This window comes from Arvicanthis niloticus, chromosome 4, assembly GCF_011762505.2.
Source record: "Arvicanthis niloticus isolate mArvNil1 chromosome 4, mArvNil1.pat.X, whole genome shotgun sequence".
NCBI classification, from domain to species: Eukaryota; Metazoa; Chordata; class Mammalia; order Rodentia; family Muridae; genus Arvicanthis; species Arvicanthis niloticus.
Genome location: NC_047661.1, coordinates 58,253,826 through 58,271,082, shown reverse-complemented (window position 1 = coordinate 58,271,082; position 17,257 = coordinate 58,253,826). Strand labels below are relative to the sequence as shown.

The following is a 17,257-nucleotide window of genomic DNA, read 5'->3' as shown; positions in this document are numbered from 1 at the left end:
AGCACATGCACATCTGCTAGAATAGATTCTATAGTTTCTACATTAATAGGATTACATTAATTATAGAGCTTTAAAGTAATATACTCATTTACTTACATTTTGCAAAAGACTTTATTTAGAGATTGTATAGTTCTATATTTTGATTCACAGTTATACTACTTTTCAAAATCTTATTCTCAGAAAGATTGCTCAGTGACAACTTTCTCATTTCCAGGGAAGAGTGGGAATAAGACTCTAAGTGAAGCTCATTTACAGAAATGCCCTGTTTGTGAGCATCATGCACAGCCCTCACCTGATTATCTTTCAGCAATCCTGCTGAATTGCTTCACAATACTGTTACTTAATCCCTAATGAGTCTGACATAATAGTCTGCAAAGTGTTGCAGTTTTGTATAGCTCTTTTACTTAATGAGGTATCATGGGTTTACTAAATGAATACATCAATAAAACAAGGTCTAATTCTCTATGTGTTTGGTAGAGAAATAGTTCACCTTCTTTACTGCTGAATTTAGGAAGTATGTTTTACATTTCATAACTTCTAACAATAAGAGAAGTCTAATGTCTGCCAGCGTGATCTATGATTCAAGGCAAACAAGGTAGATACATCTATCTTTTGGGGTCTATTTGCTAAAAGAGTCTTAAACATGTGTATTTCTGCTTCTATTAGATTTAATCAGAGTAAAAGGGGGCATGATTGTTCTTTTTCTGATTTAATTCACTGTGACTGAGAAACCCTGCTAGCCCCGCTGTTCTTGCAGTTTTAGTACAAAGAATGCTCTTGATTTATTAGCTTTCAGACAGGAGCTCTGCTGTGCTGTTGCGATCTTTTGTTTACACAGCACCTGCACAGACCTCTGTGATACACTTTATTTATTATTTATGCAGCATTAAAGGATAAGTAGAAGGCAAACTAGTTCAGAGGTCACCTGAGTCTTTGACTTCTGAAGTCTCTGGTAATATTCATTCTGATTTCCTTAAAAATTAGGGTGGTCCTATCAGCTAAAATGTAATGAGAAATGTCACCACCTGTGTAGAGGACCTAAATGAAGAGAAACTTACTTGGGATATGACATCCCTGTTTGTCTGACTCATCTTCTTATGGTGGTTCTCTGTCTGTAGGCACACAAAGCTGGTGTCATCAATCCCCAGGAAGAACATCAAGAGACAGGGCTTCTGCCAAGTTGAACTTGACCATTTGTTATCATTAGAGAGCTGTTTGTAAAAAACAGAATTTTCTTCTTAGCTGACACTGCACAAATCCAAAGAACTAAATAATCTAGGACCAGAACGAAATCTTGGCCTCATCCATCATTTTGGGGGTAAAGCTTCTGTTCTCCTCAGTAGCACAAGGGAGTTATGCATCACACCTCCAACATTTTCAGCACACCTGTGATAGGAGACAGATGCTTTGAAAAGTCAGTGAATCTGGAAGCTACTACTCATCACCTTTTTCCATTTTAAAAGTGCGAAAATTGTTGGAGCTGTTATGCAAAATAATGTTACATTTTATGAATGAGTAAACCTCCTGTATCCTGAGAAGTCTGTTAAAATAATCTTAAATTGTATAGTTTTGTTTGATTTATGTAGAGATGTCAGTTGTGATGTTTAGATAGTCTCATTGTAAAAGTATTCTGATTTCTCCTTTGATACTTTAAACCTACATGAGTTCCTTCAACTCTATGGACTCAACTCCAGCTTTAGGCTACTTACTAGTTATGGAAAACATAGAGGGTCTTTCATGTCCCACCTTTTGCCTTGCCTCATGATGAAATCTTCTTCCTGTGCTTTAACAACTATCCTTGATTCTCTCTGTCTGTGCCACAAGCCTGGTGCTTGACCCTGTCTTCTGCTACCAGATTGTTTGTTTCTGGTCTTTCAGCATATTACTGGGTTTACCATTGATTCTATGGAGCTGTTCCCCTATGAAGTAGCCAAAGGCATTACTGTGCAAATGGGAGCCACAATGAGTCACTTCTGTGGTTAGAACTACTTCTGTCTTCTCATTCCGGTCACAAGTCATCTTTAGCCCCTATCAGGCTCCACAAGTCAGTCTGACCTGGCATCTACTGACACTCTATCCTATGCTGTCCTGCCTCAGAAATGCTCCAGACTAATTGTTATTAGGATACATGGTAAAGTATAAAAGTATGAAAGGCTTGAAGTGACATTCCCCAAACATCAGAATTCTAAGAAAGTTCATACCAAGGACATCAGAGGAAGTGACTACTTATTCCTTTTTCAGCCCTGGGTCAAGATTTATCATGTGACTCAGTGTGACATGAAGGTGTCAGGTTATTGTATACTTTAATCTGATCCATATGGAAAGGTTCAAAGATAATTTTCCCCATCTGTTACAAACAGCTATTTACAAACTTAATTTAATGCAAACTTTAATGTGAGATTAAGTTAGGTTCTATATTCTCAAGTGATCTTCTTCATGTCAATTTCTGACTTCTGACTTCAGGAAAGAAAAAGGAGTTCTTGTATAAAGAAAATTATGTATGTATGTATTATTATTACTATTATGATTATTACTGGAAACCAATAGTGAGTTAAGATGCATTAACTTTACTTATTATATGTTTTAGAAAGGACTGTAGAACATCTTGCTGAACATCTTTTAAATTCTGCTAAAATGTCACGTTTCCTGATACATCTTCACATATGTCTCTTCTGCACTTTCAGGGTTTGCACATCATACACTGAATGCACATCTTGTACTATTTTTAAGATTCAAGTGTCAGACTGTCACCTTGGCTCACAGTAGCTGTAGTAACATGGGCAACCTGATTAGTTATTTTTCTCATCACTGTAACAAATGCCTGATAGAGGCAACTGTGTGTTTATTTTGGTTCACAGTTTATAGGGGTCAGTCCTTCATTGAGATGGCACAATGTGAGCCTTAGTCTAAGGGTACAATGGCTCACATTGCAACATGTTCACTTGGTGGAGTATATTAATTTTGAAATCTTTGTCTTTGCCCCTAGTGATTTAAATCACACAGCTAGGTCTTAATACCTAGGTTCTTCTCAAAACTCGAGCTGTAGTCAAGACTCTAGAGTTTTGTCTTAAATAGTGACTGATGGGGAGGCCCCAGCTCCATATAGGTGGTATTACCCTGGCCAGTGGTCCTGTTTTCTATGAAAATATAGGCTGATGAAGCCAGGGAGCAGAACTCTTTCACAGACTCTGTATCTGCTACTGCCTCCAGGTTCCTGTCTTGTTTTCAAATATGAACTGTTATATGGAAGTGTGAGTGATAAACACTTTTCTCTACAAGTTGCTTTAGTTATGGTGTTTCACCACAACAATAGTAACTCTAATTAAAACAATTTATTTGCAGAAAATACTTTAAAAGTTGTCTGGTATGTTGCAGTCTCTAGATAAATTCTATTTTAATAGCTTTAGAGTACACATATTTTGATATATTCTTTAACTATGGGCATTTCCTAGGTTTCTCTTCTCTACTAGCTTACAAATATCTTGAAAAGGTTTTTGATAATTACATGTATAGATCATATCATCTGGTCTGTGTGAAGTGAATTTGTATCTTGAATTGGCTATCTTCAAAAAAATTGTTCAGTAGTCAGCATCTAGAAATAATTCAGAATATGCATTTTTCTAAGAGGATATCCTAATATTCATACAGATAAGAAACACTAGGTAATATCTCAATCATGCTCCAACAGGTGACATTGAGTTCTAATTTGGTGAAGGCTATCATTATCTGTAGTAGTTAGCCAACATGAAGACTTTTCATAAATCCAGATATTTGTGATGACTGAGTAGTCAGGTTTCTCAACTCCACTTTGTTTCTTAAGGAACTTTATTTATCTTCTTCTTTTATAAATTTTTATTTATTTATTTATTTATTTATTTATTTATTTATTTATTTATGTGAGCACACTATAGCTGTCTTCAGACACACCAGAAGAGGGCATCAGACCCCATTGCAGATGGTTGTGAGCCACCATGTGGTTGCTGGGAATTGAACTCAGGACCTCTGGAAGAGCAATCAGTGCTCTTAACCGCTGAGCCATCTCTCCAGCCCCTTCTTGTTCTTTTTGTTCTCCATTTTTTCCTCTTCCTCATCCTCCTCTTTCTTTTCCTCCCAATTCTTGTTTTTTTTTTTTCTTCCCCTCCATCTTCTTTCTCTTACTTTTCTTTCTAGTTTTACTTGATCTTTAGCTAGGACAACCAGAGAACAATGAAAAATTTATAAAATGTTTTCTTACCTTCATCCTGGGTTAGATCCAACACTTTGAAAGTGTGAGAACAAAATTTGAAAGCAGCATTGTAACAATATCAAAATTTCATGGTCAGCAAAGACCACCAACAATTTGTTAAATATAGTCATAATAAAAATATTAAGCCCCTGCAGGGGCAGGGTGACAAAAAATAAAGGCATACAAGGGCATGCCCAGACAAGTCCAAACAAGCCCAAGTGAGTAATGGGCTATCTGGTGTTTACTTTTCTCTCCCCCCCTTTCTGGGAGGTCCGAGTTTCTGCAAGTTCTGCCAGTTCTGCAAGTTGCTGATGTTTGAAATATCCAATCATATGTAACCGCGCCAAATTTTCCCGCTCTCCCCAACCCCTACCGATAAATATCCCAAGTTCCCTGGGTCCAGGGCGCGAGGAACCTCTATCTCCTGTGTGAGATATGTTCCAGCCCGAGGGGCCTCGTCATTAAGCCTCCTCTGCAATTGCATCAAGAAGGTCTCTCGTGTGTCCTTGGGGAGTGCAGGTCAGGACTTGGGTGAGGGTCCCCTTGCGGGGGGGTCTTACAGAGGGTCCCCTTGCGGGGGGGTCTTACAAAAGTACCTCTGCTTTCAATGACTTATATGCTACACAGCTTCCATTATAAGTTGCCTTCGTGTTCATTTGCTCAAAATACTTTGTAGTAATTCTTTTGAACACTGTAGGGGGTATGGATACAAGCTAACTTTTGTGTACTGCTGTTGTCAAGAGAATGGGCAAGAATCAATTAAAACTAAAAACTCCATGAGATGAAGTAAAGAAAGGCTTGGGCAAGCCACCTAGATACAGTTCTTCAGGACAGACAGAAATGTATGTATGTCATGTTGCTGGGGTTTAGGGAGACCATTTTCTACAATAGCATTACCAGTACTAAGAATTAGTTTTTCTTACAGAATTTGTACCTGAGCTACACAGTGCTATATACTATATACACCTGACTCAATTTCTAGGTGTAGAATCTGTTCTCATGGAGTTGAAAAGACAAACTGAATCACACTGTCATGTTATCGTAGAGGAGACACAGGTGGGTGATGTAAAGCCAGCCCATGTGGACAAACAGTGTGAAGAGGAATATGCATCATGGATTCCTTTGCTGGGCAGATGGAAACATCCAGGACATAATCTCTGGGAAAGAGATACTGCTGCCCTAGTTTCACAGCATAATTTATCCTTGTGGCTCTATAGAGAAAACAGGGCACATTTATTTTTAGAAATTGGTAACTGTTACTGCCTCTGCAGGAAACATGGAAAAGCTACCCAGAAGGTCAGAATTGTCTAAATACTCCTAAACTCATTCACCAATTCAAATAGAGGAGACATGAAGAGACTAAGGTAAGATCTAATAAATGGCTTAAGAAGTTGAGCTCCTGTGGTGATGTACGCAGGTTTCTAGGAATGGTGCAGTGCAAAGTATCAGTAGTGATTAAAAGCCCCAGTGGTAATACAAAACAGAGAGGCAGCCTACCCCCTGGGGACTTGTTGCAGCAAAACCACCTAATCAAATCTAAGGAGGCTGTTGCTGTGGAGTACAGTCAGTTGGCAGCCCTGTGAGGCTCCACTTTCCTTTTTCACAGACATCATTATTTATCATCCTCTTAAGTCCTTTTAATTGCTCTGAGCAAGGATTTTGTTATCCACTTAGCAATGGGACCAAACTCATCAATACTCAATTTAAGCAAAGCACTCATAAAGACTGCAGTGGAATCTCTGCTGTCCAGGTTTTCTGAATATCCTGATGGCTTAACTTCTGCAGTTAGACTTTCCCATTCATGTCTGTACAGCTCTTCCAAACCACAGTACTCCAAACCAGCTATACTAAAGTCTGAAAAGTCCTATTTCTTTTCCTTTGATATTTAAAGAAAATTGCTACCCTCTATTTTTGTATGGCTTTCAAATAACTTGAATCCATTGAATCATGATACCATGAAAATATGTGAAAATATGGATCATGCCTTGCTGACTTCCTTCAAATTTTATTTGACAGAAACTCCATCATGCATATGCTAATAATTAAAATTAGAACAGAAATAGATTTTAATAAGTATATTTAGCATGTATTTAGAATAATTCAATAATAAAATATTATTCAATGATTTAATAGAAACAAAATAAATTAGTTAAAATTCAAATGTTAATTTTCATTTTGAGAACTATCATGAAAACTGCTTACATGTATATGATATTGTTGTGGCCCGAGCTGCCCCACGCTTGGGGGCCAAAATGTTGAGGACCGCTCTGTCAATGTTGGACCCGCACTGCCAACGCCTTGGGAGTTAAACTGTTAGAGCTCGCACTGCCCCAAGCTGCTCCAGTCCATGGGTTGGGGTTCAGCAAGAGAGAGAGTGAGGACAGATGTGAAGAATGGAGATCAGACAGAGTGTGATTCAATCCTGTTTATTCTTCAGTCTCTCTTCTTCTCTTCAAGTCCCAAGTCTTGAGTTCCTAGTCCCTAGTTCCTAGTTCCTAGTGCCTCCAAGTTCCAAGTTCCAAGTGCTAAGTGCCTAATGCCTACTACCTAGTTCTTCTGAGTTCTCTAGTCCAAGTGTCTTCTTCCTCAATGCCTAATTTCTACTCCAATTTGTACTCTAAGTTGTACTCACTAACCTAATTCCTAGTTCCAAGTTGTACTTCCGAGTGCCAATAATCTGTTGCTTTCTTATGTCTGCCTCTTGCCTTTTATATGTCTCACTTCTATGCCATGCCTCTAAGTCATGCCCTTAAGTCATGCCATTAGGCCTTGTCTCTAAATCTGATCTCCAAGTCACACCCTTAAGTCACATACCTTTAAGTGTTACACACCCAAGGGAAAATCCTGGGTATTTAAACCAAGATATTATCAGAGTGTGCTCAGCTGTTGTAGGTCTGATGTAATCAAGTCTCTTATTAAGGTATATGGCTCAAGATGGCTGCAAGAATGATAGCCACCTTCTGTAGGCTCCCCACATGGTATTAATAATCTCATATTTAAAACCAATAGATAGATAAATACTGAGCTTGGTGGCATGGATGTTAGATCCTACCCTTGAGAGACAGAATTGCTATGAGTCTGAAGATAATCTCACCTATTTATTGAGTTCTAAGCTATCCAATTTGACATATCAATTTTCTAACAATAAAATTTTCATAGGTAAATTTCTGCATTATAATTCCTAAATTACCAGGTTTTTAAAGCCATTATTTCTACAAAATGGTAGAAAATGAAATCAAAAATTTGAAAAGAATATTTTAAGTTTAGAATAAACTTTATTATAAAAATCCTGCAAAAATGCTATTATACATCTAAATTAATCAGACCCAAAGCCTATACAAATTAATATACTTATATACACTTAGAATTTAAGTTAAAAATGGAAACTTTGAAGCATCACATTAAATTTTAAGCTTTTGTTACAAAAAAAAACATTTTTATACACTTTTAGACCACAATAATAAAAAATCACAAATCAATGATATATTTAAAATTAGAAAAACAATTTATTATCTTCTTTCATAATGTGTGTTCATTGCCTGCAAGTCAGTGCTTCCTTTTCTCTTTACAATTAGCTTTTCTTGTTCTCTTTTCTTCATGTTCAACTTTATCACATATATGTATGTATATAATATATATATATATATATATATGTTTACATACATACATTATTGATTCTGCATGTAAAAGAAGAAAATGGATATATACATATATATTCAATACACACACACACATATATATATATATATATATATGTGTGTGTGTGTGTGTGTGTGTGTGTGTGTGTATTGAAGGTCACCCTGTCTCAGAAAGAAATTTTTTGCATTATGCTTTGCATTTTGTGAGGCAAAGTCTGGAAATACTATTTGAATTCATGATTATTTCCGACGTTAAATTACTGTATTGTTTCTCAAAGCTTCATAATTTATATTCTTGATTGAATGAAGCCAATGAACTAGAGCAGAAATGTTAAAAGTTCTGAATCATAAATCTGAAGTATGCTAAGCCTTCCTTTTGTAGCTGATAACATTTTCAATGCATTTACACCTTTCATTTTCACCACAGGATGTGGAAGGAAGACTGAAGTGTTTTAAGAAAATTGTAAATTTGAATGTTGAATTTTAGCTCTTCACAAAACCAAAATATTTGTATTTGTGATTTTTATTGAATCTTATTATAGCCGTGTGTGTAACCATTTGATTTTTCTACAGAAATTATTACCTAATATATAAAATATTGTTAATTTATTAAGACTTTATTTGATTTTACAGTTTTAAAATGGATTATTTGAAATACTCAGAAGTTATGTGGAGAAAATATTAACCTTTTGTAAATAAATTTAAATTGATTGCTAGCTCTCAGAATTGACTATCAGGATTACTGTGCTGCTCAAAGTTATAATACTATCAGCTGTGTCAGTGTTTCATGTCTGTATTTGGATACAGTAGTCTGAGACTATTGTGATTCCCAAAGCTACAATAATTGTTTATTTATATGGTTTAATACAATGTGACAACAAATATTCCAGGATAGACCTAACTAAATAAATATAATATATTTGCTTTCATATGTTTATGAGTAAGAGTAAAACAATTATAGTACATTTGTTTTTTATTTTTCTTTTTTGTTTAATTTAATAACATTTATTATAATAGCAAAGAACATGTAATAGACAACATATAATAAATATAATGAATAAAAACTATTTGCAACTAATAATATGGAAAAATATAAAAAGAGGAGTGTCATGTAATACTCTCTTCTGCTATGGTTAAGTGGGAGGTAGAAGAGAATACTGAAATAAAATGAGCTGCAACCTGCTTTGGTCATCCTATGCCACTTGATCCCTTTGTTAACATACATGTGTGGGAGTTGTTCCATTGTGCACTGCTGTCTATAAGACCTTCCTCCTGAGGAGCAGCACATGAAATCTTCAATTCTTCAGCATTGTCATTAGAGAAGGTTTTCTCCCTGTCATCATCAGTGACTTCTTTTATAGCATGTGAATTACTAACAGTATTTAGTGAATCTGAAGACATCTTTATGTCATCAGATCTTTTTTGAATATCTCTATGATATATATCTATCATCATCTAAATCAGAATAAGAAGGTAGATTTACTGACTGCAGAAAATTTTCCCTCTTACAATTAAACATCTCTATGTGAATAATTTTCTTGAAAACATCTTCTGCATAGATCAGTGAGTCTCACATCTTCCTTCTCGGCAGTCTCACAATGACATTTCCACTTCCCTCTTGATCTCTCTATCACAAGAAGAAAATAACAGTGAAACCCTTATTGAGGTGAACATAATGATTCTGAAATGCAGCTGGGAACGAGGTCTAGAGTGCTGTAGGTGCAGTGCTCCTATGAAGTTTACAGAAGAGAGAAGGTGGGGGCGAAAAACAATGAAACAAACAGCTCAAAATACCACATTCTTTGGTAATAATTTTTCTCTCTTAAACCTTCAATGTGGCCCAGCAATGTTGATGCCTCAGGGTGTGTGAAAACTCTCACTTGTACACTAAAGATTTATTAAAGCCTTTGAAGCTAAACGTTAGCTTTTGTCAGCTAGAGGTTATTATTTCTTCAAACAAAATATTAGAAAACATGTTAATGATAATTTACTCCCATCCTATTTAAATACAAAAACAAAGAACAAGAACAAAATTCGTGGACGTAGAGTTGCTGCAACTGTGAAGACTGCAGTGTTGTGAAGTGCTCTTTGTTCATTTATCCATTAACTCAAGCATTCCAACATTTCCCGAGGTTCTCATACTTTTGCAATATTGCTCTTAATTGTTTTGTGTTGGGGCATGTAGAGAAGAGATATGACATTTCTCTACTTAATGGTCGAATTTTGGAAGGAAATAAGTACACATACATTTACATAGTACAAAAACAAAAACAATGAATGAAATGAAAAATGAACAGAACAGCAATGTGTTAATGGAAAGCTATACAGTAAGTACTTATTCAGACCCAGTGGCTGTGAGATAGTGTTGGCAGCACATGGGACACATCATCAGTTATCCTCCTTGCTGCCCTGGGCAACTTACATTCCAGGCAGGTAGGTAACACAAAATAAACTCATGAACAGATTTTATTGCTACATTGTGTTAAACAGATGACAAGCCATTCATGCAAAAACATGACAAAGTCTCTAGTGTTGGGGTGTTAGGACCAGGGCATTGCAAATGCATGCAATATGAAGAGGAAAATGGAGTGTCTTCAGGTGATGGTCCTTGCATTGCCAGAGGATAAAGAAGAGCTGAAACTCGACAGGGATTTGACACGTACAAAGTAGAGACATGACTTTCTAGAATAGAAATAACAAGGAACCATGTAAATAAGAATCATTCTAATTTTTTCTCTTGGTCTTAAATAAAACAAAGATTGTTAAATAAATTCTTTAAAGTTCACTTACTTGTAACAGGCCTCATGAGTTATAAATGAGGTATAAAGTAGAAAGAGTGTTCAGTTTAATTTAACTCATTTTGTAAGCTCTGTACAGATGATCTTGAACAATGGAGGGCTAGAGAGCAACCTGTCTTTCTAGGAAACCATCACTACTATACTTGTTTGGATGTGTTGCTACTGTTGTTTATCAAGATGCCAGGGTAAAGCAGGAGGCATATGTCAACTACAACTACCTATTGAATCCCATACTCGGATGTGTGTTCATGCATCTATGCCTGATCTGAAGACAAAGAAAAATGAAGCTACTTTTGACTTATAGTCTTGATATTTTCTCTAAACTATTCTTTACTGAGTACCTATTATGTTTTCAAATAAGGACAGTGGTTTGGGTAAGTGAATGGGCCACAAATTTTGTCCTTGATCTATTGTGTAATATTGATCTATTAACATTGCCAATTTCATATAAAACCTTCAAAATACAGAATTCTTTTGCTTAATTTATTCCCTTAAAAATATTTACTAAAATATGTTTCATGTAAGGACTTTATGAAGTATTAGGCAATTTATCACTGAATAAAAGAATTGCTTCTGTCATCATGTTTGGACAATTAGAGGAAGTGGGAGGCCTCATAGGGCTTTATAACTTCAGGGTCAGAGGTAAGGGCAAAATCAGGAAATGAGTCTGAGAATTGGAAGTATTTGTTTACTGGACCCTATTCTTATGTCAAATATCTTTATAATACTTGTATAAGTAATATATAATTTAATCATAAATATAACATGGTATATACAATGTTATTATGATCCACATTTTGGATATAAAGCACAAGGTACCTAAGGTAACCCAGGCTGTGATCATTAGTGCCAGAGTAATCACTGGAGCGAGATACATCCATATTAATCTTCTTACCCCACTGGCCTCTTACTTTGCAAATCTGAGATGGAGTTAAGTCCCCACAAACCCCATATAAATGAAAAATGTTATAATGTGAATATGCATTTCATCTACCTAATATAAAAATAGTAGTTTGCCACATTGTATTGTGAATCAAGAGTTGTCCCCATTTGTGTCCACCATGTTGACTGATGGTTTCAGCTTGCTACCACCATCCATCATGAGTAAACAGTATCATATCACATATGGTTAACCAAAGCAATGAGCAAGTTCAGACTCAGACTATGGTTGCTGCTGAATGTGTCCCAACATTGCAAAATCTTAATTCAACAAATTAGAAACCAAGCCATGATCACTTACAGACCACCTGCTTTGTTTTTCACAGTGCGTACATGTTTGAGGTAAGAGCTGACTAAAGTTGAGGTCAGCAAAGTCTAAGACAGCCAACTATCATTGTAAACAAAGTATTCAGGGAAGAGAGCCAAACACAATCATTCATTCATACATAAATTGCCTATTGTGCTACTTACACAGGTTGGAATATTCTATGGCATTAGAATGTAATTGTAAGATATTTTGACAAACACCATATGTCCCACAATTTTAAACATTTGCTAATTGTTTTGTACATAGACAGATACTGGAATTATATGAGGGGAAAAATTATGTAATACTAAGATTAAAAATAATGTTCCAAGATCTACTTGAAATAAAGGATAAACATGAGCAAGCACAAATGCAAATGTCCAGAAAATCAGCTGTAAAATTCATACACACACACAGAGAGAGAGAGAGAGAGAGAGAGAGAGAGAGAGAGAGAGAGAGAGAGAGAGAGAGAATGCTACAAGGCTGACCCAAAACAACTGATGCTGCCATTGTGGAAAATTGTATGTATGTAGGAAGATAGAATGATGATTATGTGATGGGAAAATTTATGCAAACTTGACCTCAAATTGGAAAAGAAGGCAATAGTTTTTGCAAACTATGATGTGATATACTTGATGATTGGGCATTAATATGTACTTTCTACATCCCCTTCAGGACTAAAGACCACAACGCGGATGATCTGTGAATGCTTGTTTTTAGTAATCTCCTTTTCTTGTGGTAAGTGTATTTCTTTGCCATAAGCTGAGACTCATTCCAGTGGGAGGCTGCAGTTATGGTGCAGTGTATGAAGGCTCAGACTTCCTGTTCAAACTTGGAAATGCTGATCATAACCATGGTCAGTTTCAGAGTGAACTCTCTAGGTGGTTGGCTGAAGCTTTATATGACACCTCTTTGCAGGTCATCACCCTGTGTTTATCTGCAGGCTACCTTCTAATAATCCTCCTCAGATTTATCTCTGTAACTGTGTCTGTTATTCTTGGAAATGGTGCAGGAAGTATTTAAACTACTTACAAAAAACCATGACATAGAAACACTGTGAAATTTAAAAAGATGAACAGAAAAATATATTTCACACACACTCAAAATAGGATAATGAATAGATCAGAGATGTGTTAAGATATTGAGAACATAAACTCATTTTGAGGTTTTCTTCAATTTACGTTGTAGGTAATTTGGACATTAAAATATGGGTAAAAGAGAGAAGTTCCCAGGGAACCTATGAAGCTCTGGTAAAGTGGCTGTGAATTGATGAGAATTATCCTACTTCTTAAGAATTTACTTCTACTATAGGTTAATAGCTAGGATATTACTATTAGTGTTAGTGAAGCTTTCATAACAGAACAGTAAATACTCATTATCTGTGATGTATAATTCTACAAAACTATTAAAATTGGGTAGTTCTATATGTCTCCCATGGGTATTTAATAGGAGTTGTGATAATGATCATCTTCTGGCTTTAGGATGAGCCCAGTGCTTCTGCCAGCTTCTGAGCATCGAAGCACCCAGTGTTCCTTCTTCCAGCTCAGAATGTCCACATATACTCTGACACAAACACAGGAACCAGGTTCACTGAGGAATAGTGAGGTGGGGTTACTACAAAATACAGTTTCTCATTAGGTGCCACTTTCTTATTAGCTATATAGTACAGGGTAAAGTTCTGATGTTTGCCCATCATCCAATCATATGATCTCTATGCCATCCATGTGGATTCTGACTTCTTGCGTTACATTCAAGTAGAGTTGTAACAAAGCTGTTGGATACATGGAGCTGAATTTCAGGGATGTCATATAGAATGAAGAAATAAATTATTTTTAAGTAAATATATGTCATTTATAAGTTATAAAGTGAATACATTCCTGGAGTTTGGGTAGAAGTGAATGAGACAACTAGTATCAGTCTACTTCAGAACATTCTGTTATTTTATAATTTAATTTTTAATTATTTTCAAATTATTTAATTTTTTTGAGTTTTTAGTATAATTCCATCCACTTCCTTTTCCCTTTTCTCCTTCAATACACACTCATCTACTCTCCTTGCCCTTTTAACAATTCATGGCCTCTTTCTTTCATTAATTATTGTTATAAATGTGTTGGTCACAGACATGCTCTTCAACTTATTCAATTTGTATAATGTTGCTCATAGGTACAGTTTCAGGGATCACTGTTAGGTATTAGATAACTAATTGGTGTGCTTTTTTCCTGGGGAACACCTTCTCCTGCTCTCAGCTTTAGTTAGTTGCTTGTACATTTTTGTGTAGGGGTGAGGCCTCATGAACTTCCTCCTGTTGCTATTAGCATATGTATTGCTGTTGTCATGTTTCAGCTTATGATTACACAAATCATGCTGCTAGGAGTTTGTGGGTTAGCTTCAGATATTCCTAGGAGATTCAATCTTGCAATAAACATCCTGTTGTTAAGGCTTGTATGATGTTTTCACCAACTTTTCTTCAATGATCTCTGAGCCTCAGGTGTTGGAGTTGTATTGTAGATATATTGTTTTTGGAGTGACCCCACAACTATACCCTTGATTGATTGTGGTCTCTTGTAACCATTATCATTAATTGTGAAGAGACCTTTCTGTGAGTATAAGAATAAATATCTACAGTATAGTTAGGTAGCATGCTGCTTTAGCCAGGTTTGTTTGTAGTTTCTTCTCATATCCAAGACTTCACTATCCCTGTGTATTCAGCTAGATTTCTAGGAGTAGGCATGATTTCCCTCTTTTAAGATTGATTTTAATTCAATTAGAGAGCAGTTGGTTACTGCCAAGAAGAATGCCAATGCTGAACCTTGAGTTATATCATGCTATACTGTTCATGGCCTTAGTTTGTAGGTAACATATACACATAGGTCTTTTGGTTGTTTCCCTTCTTTGGAAGGTTGGTGCCTTCTGGTATCATAAAATCTAATATCCAGGGAGGAGGTTTTCATGTCAGTTCTAGCTCAAGGCTCTGGGCCCTGTTTCTGAACTTCATGGTATCTTTAGCAATAGGAATTTACTTTTTACCTTTGGGGTCAAACAAGGGTAAAACTATGGCCTGTATTATTTTAGGTATTTCTTGCATAAGCTGGACCAGCAACTCAAAAGAAGGCTTCTAATGCTTAGTGTTGGGATTTTGTTAGATGGACTCCTAGAGAGGGCATTGTCAACTAAGATGGGAAATTTTCTTTTGAAAATACATAGATATGAAGTTAGAGGTAGAGATAGATATAACTTGTATATATCATAGGCAAATTACATGTATTTTAAGTAGTTAGTTAATAGTATGATTCATTGGAACCTTCAGATGTCCTTACATTTATGTTTGTGTTTATAATCCTCTTCCTCACTATTCAGAGACATTATTTCCATTTTTCATGTTTATCCAAAATGATCACTTCATAATTTCCACCAGCCTTATGTGTTTATCTGTTTATTGAGTTCCATTTTCATGTCTTGGATTGTTTGTATCACTTCTATCAGTCTTGTGTTTTCTTGGATGTTACTCAGGCATTTGTTCTCTTTGTTCTTTTTCCTTAATTTTACTGAGCTGTTTTTTGTCTTATTTGACTTTTAAAATTCTTTGATGAAGTTGATGATTGTTCTTGAAACTCTGTGTCCTCAAATCCATCTAGATAATTCTCCTGGGCAAACATGTCTACAGGACTGGTAGTTTTCTCAGAGAATGTACTGGTTTGGTCTTTCAAATTGTTAGTATTTTTGTAGCAAGGTCTGTATATGTGAAATTCTTTTGTTAATTCATTCTGTCTGGTATGGACAGAATAGATTGAAAAAGATAAAAGAACGTTAATGAAGGCAGGTTGAGCCCAGAGGTTGGAAATGACTTATGTGGAATGAATTCAGGTGGACAAAAGACACTAGGCCTGTGTGTAGTGTGTATGTTCTTTTCCGAACCTGGATTGTGCAAGTAGGTCTGGTTGGATAGCGAGCTCATATGGGTATGAGAAGATCCTGTCATTGAGCACAGGCTGAGCTTGTCTTTTCAGAATCCTAGATGTTGATTGTAGTGCAGGCAATAGTACCTAGACTAGGCAGGAGCCCTGAATGTCTGATCCAGGCTAGATCTGGCAGATCAGAAGGATACATGGAAGTTAGGGTCAGGAAGTCTCTGGAGAAGGACGAATAGGATCTTGCTGGCTTTAGAAGCTGGATATGGTTTATACTGGTGTTTATGGACTGAGTGAATAAAGCAGAACAGCAAAGAAAATTGAAATGTAAGATTAAAAGTTTAAGGTAGACATTATAATGGTTTTCTAAAGATGAATAAATAATTCATATTGAGATCAAGGCACGAATAGTTTCAAACACTTCGGCTAAGTTGAATTAATTCCATCAAGATAATGGAATATTGAGATTGCAATATGATTGTAATAAAGATAACATTATGAGGTAGAAAGTCACATACCCATTCAAAATAAGTGAAGGGCAAAAATGAGGTAGAAGCAGCAATATAGAAATTCTTCTCAGTCTGTAAAAATATGAGACATTCAGCATTGCCTTCATAGAAGAAGTAATATAGTCAAAATTCATGGCAAAATACTTAATAATAGGCATAAGCATGAGAATAGTTGTTAAATTATTAATTATTAAAAATAGTTGGTATATTCTCTTATTATCACCTAGATAGTGAACATGAAAAAGAACAAAAATAAATATTTAGAGGAATCTACCATTAATATTTGTTTTTATCTCTTTGTCTTTGAAGGGTTAATCTTGGTTGTCTACTGAACTGAGAAGCTATTAGGGGAGTCATGTAGTATAGTTCTGGCTGTGTCTCTGAGAGTGTTTCCAGAATAAAGGAGTGAAAACTTTTTGAACTTGACTTGTACTATGCAATGGGCTGAAGCACAGCATAGATAAGAGGGATTGGACCTGAAAGAACAAAGTATTACAAATATGTCTTTCCATCCTCCTTCTTCTCTATCTTTTTTTTACTATAATGTTAGCTACTATGCTCTACCATGTTCTTTAACTGCAATGAACTAGAACTTGTGAAAACATGAGAAAAAAAATAAGAGATAAGTCTTTCCTCCTTTAAATCATCCCTGTCAGGCATTTTGTCACAGGGACAAAAAGTCTGCCTAACATAATCTCCTATTTCTATTGGCTTTTGCATTATCCATGACCTTTTTTAAGGATTTGTGGTTGTGCTTGTTTGGGACCATTTCTTGAAAATGACAGGTCTACTATCATTCTTCCTTAAGTCACCCAGACCTGGATAAAGAAAAGTTCAATAGTAAATGCTTTGACAAGAGTCTTTACTGATATAGTTTATAGCAAGAGAGAAAAATACACACACATGTACTCAAACTCAGATACATATGCACAC

The 17,257-nt window shown here is 35.8% G+C and overlaps 1 long non-coding RNA gene across 1 annotated transcript; it reads left to right on the top strand.

Annotated features, from left to right (window-relative positions):
• Nucleotides 1–484: 484 nt before the first annotated feature.
• On the top strand, nucleotides 485–12,643 carry LOC143441888 (uncharacterized). Its single transcript, XR_013109632.1, has 3 exons — nucleotides 485–595; nucleotides 5,497–5,589; nucleotides 12,583–12,643. It is a non-coding gene; the product is annotated as an uncharacterized LOC143441888 (long non-coding RNA).
• Nucleotides 12,644–17,257: the final 4,614 nt, after the last annotated feature.